The sequence below is a fragment of the Pyxicephalus adspersus genome, chromosome W (assembly GCF_032062135.1).
Source record: "Pyxicephalus adspersus chromosome W, UCB_Pads_2.0, whole genome shotgun sequence".
Taxonomy (NCBI): Eukaryota; Metazoa; Chordata; class Amphibia; order Anura; family Pyxicephalidae; genus Pyxicephalus; species Pyxicephalus adspersus.
Genome location: NC_092870.1, coordinates 731552 through 743615, shown reverse-complemented (window position 1 = coordinate 743615; position 12064 = coordinate 731552). Strand labels below are relative to the sequence as shown.

Below are 12064 nucleotides of genomic sequence, written 5' to 3'. Positions count from 1 at the left end.
GCCGCAAGATCCAATTTTAAAATCTCGCTCGCTCATTCCTAGTGAGAACATCAAACGTGGCTATTGTTCTAAATTATTCAGAAAAAATGGTGTTATTTATACAGTAAAGTAAAGTAGATGGTACAAAAAAGTAATTCAAGGTTGGAGTGATAAGTGACCCTTCAGGAATCCTAAGTGAAACAATTTATTGTCACACTTGGGGAGACAGGGCAACTAGGCGGAGCTACGGCTTGCACGGGAGGGCCAAGGCGCAGAGTCTAAGCAGTAACCAGGTCTTCTCCAGAGTCTCTGATGGTGAGGATGTTGCGCTGCTGGTTACTGCCAGGTTGCGGTCCCTGGGCACACCAGGGTAGGCAGGATGAAACACGGTACCGAATCACAAAGCTGAAGAATAGTCGAGGAAGGCTGGGGTCGAGGCAGGCAGCAAGCAAGAGAGGTCTGGTCACAGGCCAGGGGTCAAATACCATGGATCCAGGAGACAGACCCCAGTGACACAGGGGCCATCGCAGACACAGGGAACACAGGAGACACTGGAAGCAACAGGAGGCACAGGTGGTATGGGAATATCCACAGACAGACAGGAATACTGGAACAGTACAGGGAAGTTAGCTGGGAACCAACAAACTGGACAACGAGGGGTTAACACAGAAGCTGGATAGAGAAAGCACTGAATTAGCCAACAGGTGTACAGGAACTAGCTCAACAGAACTAGGGGCTCAGAGTGCAGTGTCTGAGCTAGCTAAATAGCCAAGGATGATTAAGAGGATATTTTCTGATTGGCTAGCAGGATTGAGTGAAACTGGGAGCTTGGGATTAGAGACACAACCAGAGTTAAAGCTACCCGCATGCGCAGTAGAGAGATGCCTGCGCTTTAGGGAGGAAGAGGTAAGTGTGACATTACCCCTCCTTTTATGGGGCCTACCCACCCGTCGAGGTCCAGGTTTAAGAGGAAAGCGAAGATAACACCTCCTAGCAAGAAGAGGTGCAGACACATCTGTAGCTGGAACCCACAATCTGTCCTCGGGACCGAAACCTTTCCAGTCAGTTAGGTACATTAGCTTTTTGCAAGAAAACTTGGAATCCAGAATTTGATGGACTTCATATTCTTGAGATGTGGGCAGCTTGAGATGTGTAAGAAGGCATAGTTTATAACAAACTTGGTTGACCTGGGATGAAATAACATAGGGACCAATGAACCGTGGAGGAAACTTTAGGGGATGCTCTTCGTGGAGAGCTAGACTTTATCCCTAGGTTGAAGAGGAGGTACCTTACGGCGATGCCAATCCACAAACTTCTCATGTCTGAGAGCTGCATGTTTCAGATGCTCACAGGTAGAAGACCAGATACCATTAAGTTCCTTAAGTTCCTTAGGAGCCGAGAGACGAGGGTGTTTGCCATAAACAATGGGGATTCCTTGGTGCTGAGATGGTTGTTATGGGCAAACTCCGCCTATGGTAGCAGTGTTACCCAATCCTCATGGTAGATACAAGAGATCGAAGATATTGCTCCAAGGCCTGATTAACTCTCTCTGACGGCCCATTAGTCTGCGGGTGATAGACTGAGAAGATCTTCACAGAGATGTCCAGGGATTGGAAAAAGCCTTTCCAAAAGAGGGAGATAAATTGCACCCCATGATCTGATACTATATGTGTGGGCATACCATGAAGCCTAAATATTTCACAGATGAAAATTGGTACCAACGCAGCTGCTGATGGTAAGGAAGGAAGGGGTACAAAATGGTCTATTTTGTAAAAGCGATCCACGACCACCCAAATAACAGTACAGCCATCGGAAGGTGGAAGATCTGTAATAAAATCCATAGACGGGTGACACCAAGGCTCCTTAGGAATGGGTAGAGGAAGAAGTGGTCCTGGTGGGGCACAGGTAGATGGCTTGGTCTGAGCACAGACAGCACAGGCCTTTACAGTCACATTCTTACGAAGGTTGGGCCACCAGTAGAGACGGGAGAAAAAGTGTATGTTCTGTGAACCCCTGGGTGACCAGAAAGTTTCGAGTTATGTGCCCAACGTAATATTTTGGTGCAGAGTTGAGGAGGCACCAATGTTTTACCAGGAGGGATAGCAGATTCCTGGATAGAGGTCAAGGCTAGGATGCGGGCAGGAATGATGATAAACTCTGGCTCCGCAACAGTCTCAGAATCCTGTGGGTCAAATGAGCGAGAAAGTGCATCTGCGTGGGAGTTGGTGGATAGGGATGAGCGAGCGAGATTTGTAAGTTCGATCTCGCGGCGAATCAGGCCTTTCTTGCTTACCGAACATTTAGGCAAGAGCGGCCTTGTGATTTGCCATGAGGTCGTGTTCTCGCCGAACAAACGAGGGAAAATGCATGTCATGGATTATGGGGAGGGGGGAAGGTTCACCAAAATGAACACATAAAGATAAGGACAGGGGACTAGGCCTTCAAAGGCTAGGGAGAAGGTAATGGTCACCCCTTACGAACACCCTAACCTAGCCCTGACTCCTGACAGTATGAATATCCCCAGAAGGTGGGAATATTCATACACTGGAACCTAGGCCCTAGTAGCCCTGAATTGCACTAGGAATAGTGACTGGGCTTGAGACTACTGGTTCCTTCCCTGATGAAAGAATCAGCGTCTCCCTGAGGCCTAGTAACAACAAAAGAACAACAAAACACCAAAAGCAGTTCAACATATCTTAAATAGCAAATGGAGGAGCAGAAACCCGGAAGAGGACAACACACCAGCTCTTCCACATCCCAGAAGTGAATATCAACCGCATAGCATGAAGTGTGAGGCCAGACTAAATGGAGGAGCAGTAATGACCACCAGCTGTAACTGATACAAGGGGTGTGGTCATTACAAACAACAACACAAAAACAAGGAAAAACAAAGACACTGCCAGATAACCTCACGTGCAGCTAGTCTTACAGAAGGGACCGTGACAATGCAGGAGGCGAGAACGGCGACTCCCAGGATGCACAGCAAGGCCCAGCAGCCCAATCAGGAGAGATCTGAGCACAGGCATATATACAGGGAAGGAGGGAGGGGCTAGTCACTCCATATTGTGTTTTGTGTGAAGGAAAGAAGCACAGAGAGAAGTGCATTGTCACAGGGACAGGTTAGGAGCCTTCTGTATATCTGGAAATTTACAGCTTTTGCAGTTTTTGATGCTACCTCTTGCTATCAAGCAAAAAAAGGCAGAAACATTTCTGTCCTACTCTCCAAACAATACAGAAATTTTATAGCACTTGCTATCTATCAAAAAATCCAGGAAAATGTCTGCATTTATCTAAAAAAAATACAGATATTTCATTCTGATACCACTTGCTAGCTATCAAAAAAGCCAGAAGATTTTCTGTATTACTCTAAAAAAATACAGATATTTCATTCTGATACCACTTGCTAGCAAGGTAAATACAGGTATTTCATTGTTTGATACCTCAAATAAGTGAAAGATGAGCGGTAGACGCAGGGGAAGGCGTGGCGTTGGGCGACCTGCCGCATCTGGCAGGGGGCATGGCATACTCCCCAGGAGTCCGCCACTGTAGGGCAGCAGCAAACTGTTGGAGGCAGCAGCACAAGTTGTCAAACAGGTCTGAGAAGTGTGCAGAGCACCAGTATGCTGGTAGATTTATTGAGAGGGCGGACTACAATTATACAGCCACGTCATGTGGAGAGTATTGTGGACTGGGTCTCAGGGGCCTCATGTGCAGCAGGCTTTTCTTCTGCAGCTGGCTCTTTTTTCTACAGCAGCAGCAACCAGCAAAGCAGTGACAGGAGCAAAGACAGGAGGTACCGTGGCTAATGTGCCTGTACCTTCCCGATGACTCTCCCTTGTTGTTTGACGAACAGCCTGAGGATCTGTCATTGCGAAATTTCAGAGCAGGAGGCAGACTTTGAGACCCTTAGAGTGTGGTCAGCACTTGCTGGCCGAGATTTCTGCATCAGTGGCTGCATTTGCAGAGGTTGCCTAAGATGAAAATGAGGATGATGATGACCATGATATCACCTGGGAACTACCGGTGTGTGTAAGGGCTAGCAGCAGTTCCGAAACAGACTTAGAGGAAAGGCAGCAGCAACAGACTGGGGATGGAAGGGTCAGCAAATCTGCCTCATGAGAGTCCCAATGAAATGAAGAAGAGTGGGCACAAGCAGGGGAACAGTCAGAGTTGATGTGACCGTGGAGGAGATGGAGCTGGAGCAGACACAGGGCACCCAGCAGACGCAGAGCAGGCAAAGAAAAAGAGCAGCAGAGTGGTTGCTCGCACCTCTCAAGTGTGGTCCTTTTTCATGGTGAAAGACGATAACGGGTGCCTAGCAATCTGCATCCTGTGCCACAGGCAGATTCGCAGAGGACAGGCTGGATCACATTTGGGTACAACATCCCTGTTTCCTACATGCGCAAGAACCACAAACTAAAGTGGGAGCAGTTTGTGCGTTCTCTTGAAGGAGGTGCAACCACTGCGTTGCCCACGTACTGAACCTGGTGGTGCAGAAGTTCCTCCGCACGTACCCAGGACTACAGGACTTAATGAGACAGGCTTGCTCCATCTGCAGACATGTCCGCCGATCCCCTACTGCCGCCGCGGCGCTTAGCAGGATCCAGCGCCAACAGAGGCTGCCACCGCATAGACTCATTTGTGACACTGTAACTAGATGGAACGCCACTGCACATGCTCCAGCGTCTGTGTAAGCAAAAGCTAGCCATCCGCCATTACTTGGTCAGCGCGGTGCATGGAGGCAGCAGGGCCCTTGTTGTAGCCACACAACTGAGCTATTTTAGCAATGACCAGTGGCTGCAAATGGAGACGCTGTGCAAGGTACTGGCCCCCTTTGAGCAGGCCACAAAGGTTGTGAGTCGGTAGCGGTCAGGCTGGAACGATGCCTTAACCATCATTTTTCTGCTTGATAATACCCTGTGTGGGCTGATGGAAAGTGGCGATGGGAGAGGAGGGAAAGAAATGGGGGAGGAGGATGAGGGTGACATTACACTCCATAGCGCACAGCCAGCATCAGGAGGAGCAAGAAGGGACACTGGCCAGCATCAGGAGTTTCAAGAGGAGTAGGGGGAGGAGGAAGATGATTATGATGATGATGAGGGGGACCATGTTGAGGCTGCTGGACAGGACCCGTCCAACCCGCATTTGTGCTGTCACGCCCCAGGCATTGTGCGGGCGATGGAACAACAGGAACTGCTGCAGCTTGAAGAGGAGGAAGTGGGTGATGAGGAGGAAGAAGTTTTGGTGCCTACTGAGGGACAGGAGGAGGATGAGCCCAGGGAACCCCTCTTTCATATGTGTGTCCACATGTTACGATGCCTACGGTGTGACCCCCGCATTTGCAGCTTTAAAAACCGGGATGTTTACTGTCTGGCCACCCTTCTGGATCACCGTTACAAGGACATAATGTCACAGTTTCTACCCAAGCCGGCGCAAGAGAAAGAAAAGGTGACCTGCCTGAGCAGAATACAATGCGACCAGCTGTGTGAGGAGTTCCGCGCACCACATTCCACACAGGGAGCTCAGATGGACACCGCCCCCACCGTATCCTCCTGTAGCGGCGGCAGCAGCAGCATCAGCAGTAGTGGCAGCAGGCCACACCCATTCAAAAGTGTAAGCCAAGGCAGGGGGGATTTTCTGGATGCCTGACGAAACCTGATGTGGCCACCTCAAACAAGTAAAGTACAGGGGCATAACCATCGAGAACGGATGAAGTGCATGGTGCACGATTACGTTGGCTCCTTTCTGGGTTGTGGTGGTGACGACAGCAGTTATTAGGAGGATGCCTGTACTGACAGTAGTGCCGCCAATAATTTTTGGGTCAACAGGCTTGAAATCTGCCCCCAGTTAGCACAGTATGCCATCAGGCTTCTTTTATGACCGGCATCCAGTGTTCTGTCCGAAAGAACCTTCAGCATCACTGGCGGAGTGGTCACGGACAACCGATCACGACTGTCGCCGGAAAATGTCAATTGCCTCACCTTTTTGAAAATGAATGAAAGGTGGGTTACTAACAAGCATCATATCCCCAATGCAGATGTCACTGATTGACTGACATAAGGACTCACTGACCCAACAAGATGCCTATCACCAAACACCCTGTGAGCTGAGCCTGCCTCGGTTGAATTTTTACGCTAGTTTTTGCAACGTCCAGGGGTGGCATTCATCGCCAGTGTCATACCTGCCATTGTGCCAGCTAGCATTTACTTTACATTTCTGCTGCTTCCGGGAGGCCAACAAACTGCAGATGAAAACCCCCAGTACTGCCACACTGATAGGTTCCATTGCCTTTGCCTAATTTTTCAGCTAAGTATTGTAAGATTAAGGGTTGGCATTCATGTCATCTACTTCCATCCATGATGCAAACTAGCAATATCGTCCATCTTACTAACGCTTCTGGCACCACAGACCACAGCAACAGTGCAGTCGCACAAAACATCTTGGTCTGGCTCTTCTACGTTTATTCACAAATTTCATATATTTGCATTACACACTTCAGGGTGGCATTGACGATGCACTACACCCAGCTCTAGATGCCAGTTACCAATACCGTCCACACTCCGTTTCAGGGCCCACCGCCTCCTCCTGCTGCTGTTGCTGCTGCTGCCTGCCCAGTACAAATGCGGTCCACGCTCCCTCTCAGGGCCCACCGCCTCCTCCTAATGCTGTTACTGCTGCGGCCTGTCAGTACTCCATTCACTTAAATTGTATTACACACTTCGGGGTGACATTGACGATGCACTACACCCATCTCTGGATGTCAGTTATCAATGTGATCCACGTTCCTTCTAAGGGCCACGGCCTCCTCCTAGGGCCACGGCCTCCTCCTGCTGCTGTTGCTGCCACCTGTCAGTACTCCATTCACTTAAATTGTATTACACACTTTGAGGTGGCATTGACCATGCACTACACCCAGCTCTAGATGTCAGTTACCAATGCGGTCCACGCTCCTTCTCAGGGCCTACCGCCTCCTCCTGCTGCTGTTGCAGCCGCCTGACAGTACTCCATTCACTTGTATTACACACTTCGGGGTGGCATTGAAGATGCACTACACCCAGCTCTAGATGTCAGTTACCAATGTGGTCCACGCTCTGTCTCAGGGTCCACTGCCTCCTCCTCCTGCTGCTGCTGCTGCCGCCTGTCAGTACTCCATTCACTTAAATTGTATTACACACTTCGGGGGGGCATTGACGATGCACTACACCCAGCTCTAGATGTCAGTTACCAATGCCGTCCATGCTCCTTCTCAGGGCCCACCGCCTGCTCCTCCTCCTGCTGCTGCTGCCTGTAAGTACTCCATTCACTTTAATTGTATTGTACACTTCTGGGTGGCATTGATGATGCACTACACCCAGCTCTAGATGCCATTTACAAATGCAGTCTCCACTCCCTCTCAGGGCCCACCGCCTCCTCCTAATGCTGTTACTGCTGCCGCCTGTCAGTACTCCATTCACTTAAATTGTATTACACACTTCCTGGTGGCATTGAAGATGCACTAAACCCAGCTCTAGATGTCGGTTACCAATGCAGTCCACGCTCCTTCTCAGCGTCCACCGCCTCCTCCTCCTGCTGCTGCTGCCGCCTGTCAGTACTCCATTCACTTAAATTGTATTAAACACTTTGGGGTGGCATTGACGATGCACTACACCCAGCTCTAGATGTCAGTTACCAATGCTGTCTATGCTTCTTCTCAGGGTGTACCGCCTCCTCCTCCTCCTGCTGCTGCTCCCGCCTGTAAGTACTCCATTCACTTTAATTGTATTACACACACTTTGGGTTGGCATTGACGATGTACTACATCCAGCTCTAGATGTCAGTTAATAATGCGGTACGCACTCCTTCTCAGGGCCCACTGCCTCCTCTTACTGCTGTTGCTGCCGCCTGTCAGTACTCCATTCACTAAAATTGTACACTTCTGGGGGGCATTGACGATGCACTACACCCAGCTCTTCATGACTCTTACCAATGCGGTCTGTCTGGCGATAGCTGACCAGAGGCCACACACTGCTATCCTTTTGCCTAATGTAACTGCACTACTTTTCCACAACTTTATGGGTGGCATTTCTAACACACGTCGTCCAGGTCATGATGACAGCTAGCCATTATTAATATTAATAAACAGGATTTATATCGCGTAAACACATTATGCAGCTATATCAATTAAAAAGGGGTGCGTACATTAAATAGCAATGCATTCTTCTGCTGTTTTGACAGTACAGACTGTTGCTAGTGGGTTGGGTTCACCCTTTCTCCATGTCCTAATGTTTATGCTGCCTTCTGGATGCTCTCCATCAGGCAAAAATCCTATTTGCCTGCTGTCACTTTTGGTCTTTTGGAACTTTTGTGTTTTTTCCTTCTTGCCACTATTCTCTTACACTTACCTAGCAAATTTGGTGTTTCTAACATGTATAGGAGCTTTGCTATTAATGTTTAAAGTCAGTCCTTAGACTTTAATGGAATTTGCGAAATCGATTTGCCGAAATTTCGCGAACCCACCGGAAATTCGATAAAATTTTTGTGAGACTGTTAGAGGCCTTCTCGCTCATCCCTTTTGGTGGAACTGGGTTTAAAGGTAATCACAAAATCAAAACGAGAAAAGAATATTGACCAACGGGCTTGCCAGGGGTTGAGGCTGCGAGCATACTGCAGATACTGAAGGTTTTAATGATCAGTAAAAATAGTGATCTCGTGAGGGGAACCCTCTAAAATGTAACACCATTCTTCCAAAGCTAACTTGATAGCCAGGAGTTCTCGGGCTCCAATAAAATAATTCTTTTCTGCTGGGGAAAACTTGAAAAGAATGCACATGGGTATCTTGCTCCAGTAGGGGTCTGAAAGAGGATAGCTCCCACAGGGGAGGCGTTAACCTCTACAGAGAAGGGCTTGGTGACATCTGGCCTAACCAAAGCTGGGCCAGAAAGAAAGGCTAGTTTCAAGGTGTGAAAAGCCACAATAGCCCCAGAGGGCTAGTTCTTAGCATCAGCATCCATCCGGGTCAGTGCCATGATGGGAGCTACCAGCGAGGAGTAATTTTTAATAAATTGTCGGTAGTAATTGGTAAATCCCAGGAAGCACTGAGTAGCCTTAAGGCTGCAGAGTAATGGCCAGTCAGAAATGGCTGCAATTTTCTCAGGATCCATGGAGAGGCCTTTTTTGGACACAATGTAGCCCAAAAAGGGCACCTGTGGGAGTTCAAACAAGCACTTCTGAGTCTTTGCATAGAGTCCGTTGTCTCGGACCCGTTGTAGGACTAAACGGACATGTTGTCTGTGAGTGGGCAAGTCAGAAAAAAAGATCAGGATGTCATCCAAGTAAACTACAACACAGATGTATAGCAGGTCACAAAAAAAGTCATTCACAAAGTGTTGGAAGACAGCTGGAGCATTACAGAGAACGTAGGGCATCACAAGATACTCGTAATGCCCATCTTTAGTATTAAAGGCTGTCTTCCATTCACCCCCCTCCTTGATCCCAATTAGATTATATGCTTCTCGGAGATCTAGCTTAGTGAAGATCTGTGCGCCCTGAAGGCGGTCAAAGAGCTCAGTGATGAAAGGCAGTTTTTTGATGGTAATGGCATTGAGGCCGCAGTAATCTATAGAGGGGCGAAGTGTCCCATCTTTCTTCTGTACAAAGAAAAACCCTGCGCCAGCAGGACAAGAAGACTTGCATATAAACCCCTCAGCAAATTCTCCTTAATGTAATCTGTCATAGCTTTGGTTTCTGGGAGACTGAGGGGTTACACCCGACCTCTGGGAGGTGTGGAATTCAAATGAGGTCTATTGCACAGTCGTAGGGCCTGTGGAGAGGTAGCTGCTCAGCATTACGCTTAGAGAAGACATCCTGGATAACCATGTACTGACTTGGAATGGAAGGAACAACTTCAGGAGTGAAGAAAGCAAGAGGCATGATAGGCGTGAGCTTGTTCAGGCATGTGGAGTGACACGAGGGACCCCAAGCCAATACCTCGGGAGTAGACCAGTCAAGCACAGGAGAATGCTGTTGAAGCCATGGGGGTCCCAGAATGACTGCACAGCTGGCCTGATGAAGAACAAGAAAACTGATGGTCCAGTGGTGAAGCACACCTACAGACATTTGTATAGGTCTGGTCAGGAAGCGGAGTACACAAGACAGAGTACCATCTACTGCAGAGATGCGCAAAGGTTGAGATAGCGGCTCTATAGGGCAATCACATTCCTTGATAAGGGTAGCTGAGATGAAATTTCCAGCTGCTCCAGAGTCAATGAAGTCCTCAAGGGCAAGTGGGGAATTGTAGTGGCAAAGCTGGATGGCTATGGAGGGACGCTGAATGGAGGGGAGAGTAGTGTGATCTAGCATGCCCCCCTCAGAGCATGCTAGGCTCTGAAGTTTCCCAGCCTCTGTGGGCAAGATTTGATAAAGTGTCCCTTCTTTTCGCAGTATAGATACCAGAAGACAGACGCCGGGACCTTTCCTCTGGTGCATAGCTGCATAGGTTCTTCAGAGACAGGGGGAACAGGGGAGGCTGGAGTTTGCAGAGGCCGCTGAAAGGATGGTGCCAGTGGTGGGACAAAGGCCTTGCATGGGCGAGATTTCTCCTGGAAACGCTCTTGGAAGCGAATGTTTATCTGGATGGCCAAGGAGAGCAGATCATCCAGAGATGAGGGAATCTCTTGACCAGCCAACTCATCCTTCACGTGGTCAGAAAGGCCTTGCCAGAAGGTAGCGTGGATCGCCTCATTGTTCCAGGCGAGTTTAGCTGCCAAAGTACGAAACTGTACTGCAAACTCACCCACAGTAAGAGACCCTTGGCGGAGCCGCAGGAGCGTGCTGGCTGCTGAGGAGGAGCGCACGGGTTTATCATAGACCTTTATAAAGAGGCTCAGAAAGGCTTCAATATTACCGGTAACTGGATCCTTCTTTTCCCAGAGCGGGGACCCCCGTGCCAGAGCCTTTTCAGACAGTAAGGAGATTACATATGCCACTTTGGCCCGGTCAGTGGGGAAGTTATGTGGCTAAAGCTCAAAATGGATGCCACACTGGTTGATTAAGCCACGGCAGGTCTTGGGGTCCCCAGCGATTCGCTGGGGAGGTGGCAAATTTAGTGCAGAGGCCACTGTGATGGCAGACGGCCGGGCCTGGGCTGGTGGTACAGCCAATGCACTGGGAGAAACAAGCAGTTGATCCAGGCGAGCAGTTAGTGTATTAAGCTGGCAAAGCACCTGAATTTGGGTAGGTTCCAGGGCGTCAAGCTTCTGGGAGAGTAAATGGTTGGGGCCTGCTGAAGTCTGGGAGGGTGTAGTCATGGTTTGTGCAAACTGTCACTCTTGGGGAGACAGGGCCACTAGGGGGCGCTGCGGCTTGCATGGTAGCGGTGTAAGCCTTCAAAAGGTCCAAGGCGCAGAGTCTAAGCAGTAACCAGGTCTTCTCCAGAGCCTCTGATGGTGAGGATAATGCGCTCCTCGTTACTGCCAGGCACACCAGGGTGGGCAGGAAGAAACACAGTACCAAATCACAAAGCTAAAGATTAGTCGAGGAAGGCCGGGGTCGAGGCAGGCAGCAAGCAAGAGAGGTCAGGTCACAAGCCAGGGGTCAAATACTAGGGATCAAGGAGACAGACACCAGTGACACAGGGGCCGCCGCGGACACAGGGAACACAGGGAACACAGGAGACAATGGAAGCAACAGGAGGCACAGGTGACACAGGAATATTCACAGACAGACTGGAACACTGGAACAGCACAGGGAAGTTGGCTGGAAACCGATAAAGCTTGGGATCAGAGGCACGCCCAGGGTCAGAATTGCCCACATGCGCAGGAGAGAGATGCCTGCGCTTTAGCAAGGAAGAGGTAAGTGTGACATTTATGGCCCTGATATCCTGGGAATCTTTTCACATCTCCCCAGGTGACCATTCCCTTTGTTCATAATTAACACTTTAGACAAAAAAAAAGAAACTCAAAACAGAACACTGTGGAAAACAAAAAGGTGTAGATGAAAAAGTCTTTTGTTGCTATGAGGCAAAAGCCTTCTGTGTAATGTATTTTTTGATTCCTTCTTTTATAAATCATAAAGTCTACATCACAAATTTCAAGCAGACAGGTTGTTT

The 12064-nt window shown here is 49.1% G+C and overlaps 1 protein-coding gene across 2 annotated transcripts in view; it reads left to right on the top strand.

The window, feature by feature from the left end:
- Positions 1-12064, top strand: part of LOC140342854 (probable G-protein coupled receptor 173) — a 119784-nt gene that overhangs the window by 67002 nt on the left and 40718 nt on the right. Inside the window, exon 2 of one of the 2 annotated variants that reach the window (XM_072429222.1) lies at positions 7674-7713. The exons of the other annotated variant lie outside the window; for it this stretch is intronic. The gene's annotated coding sequence lies outside the window, so the exon portion shown is untranslated. The remainder of the gene's footprint in view (positions 1-7673; positions 7714-12064) is intronic. 2 annotated transcript variants of the gene reach the window in all.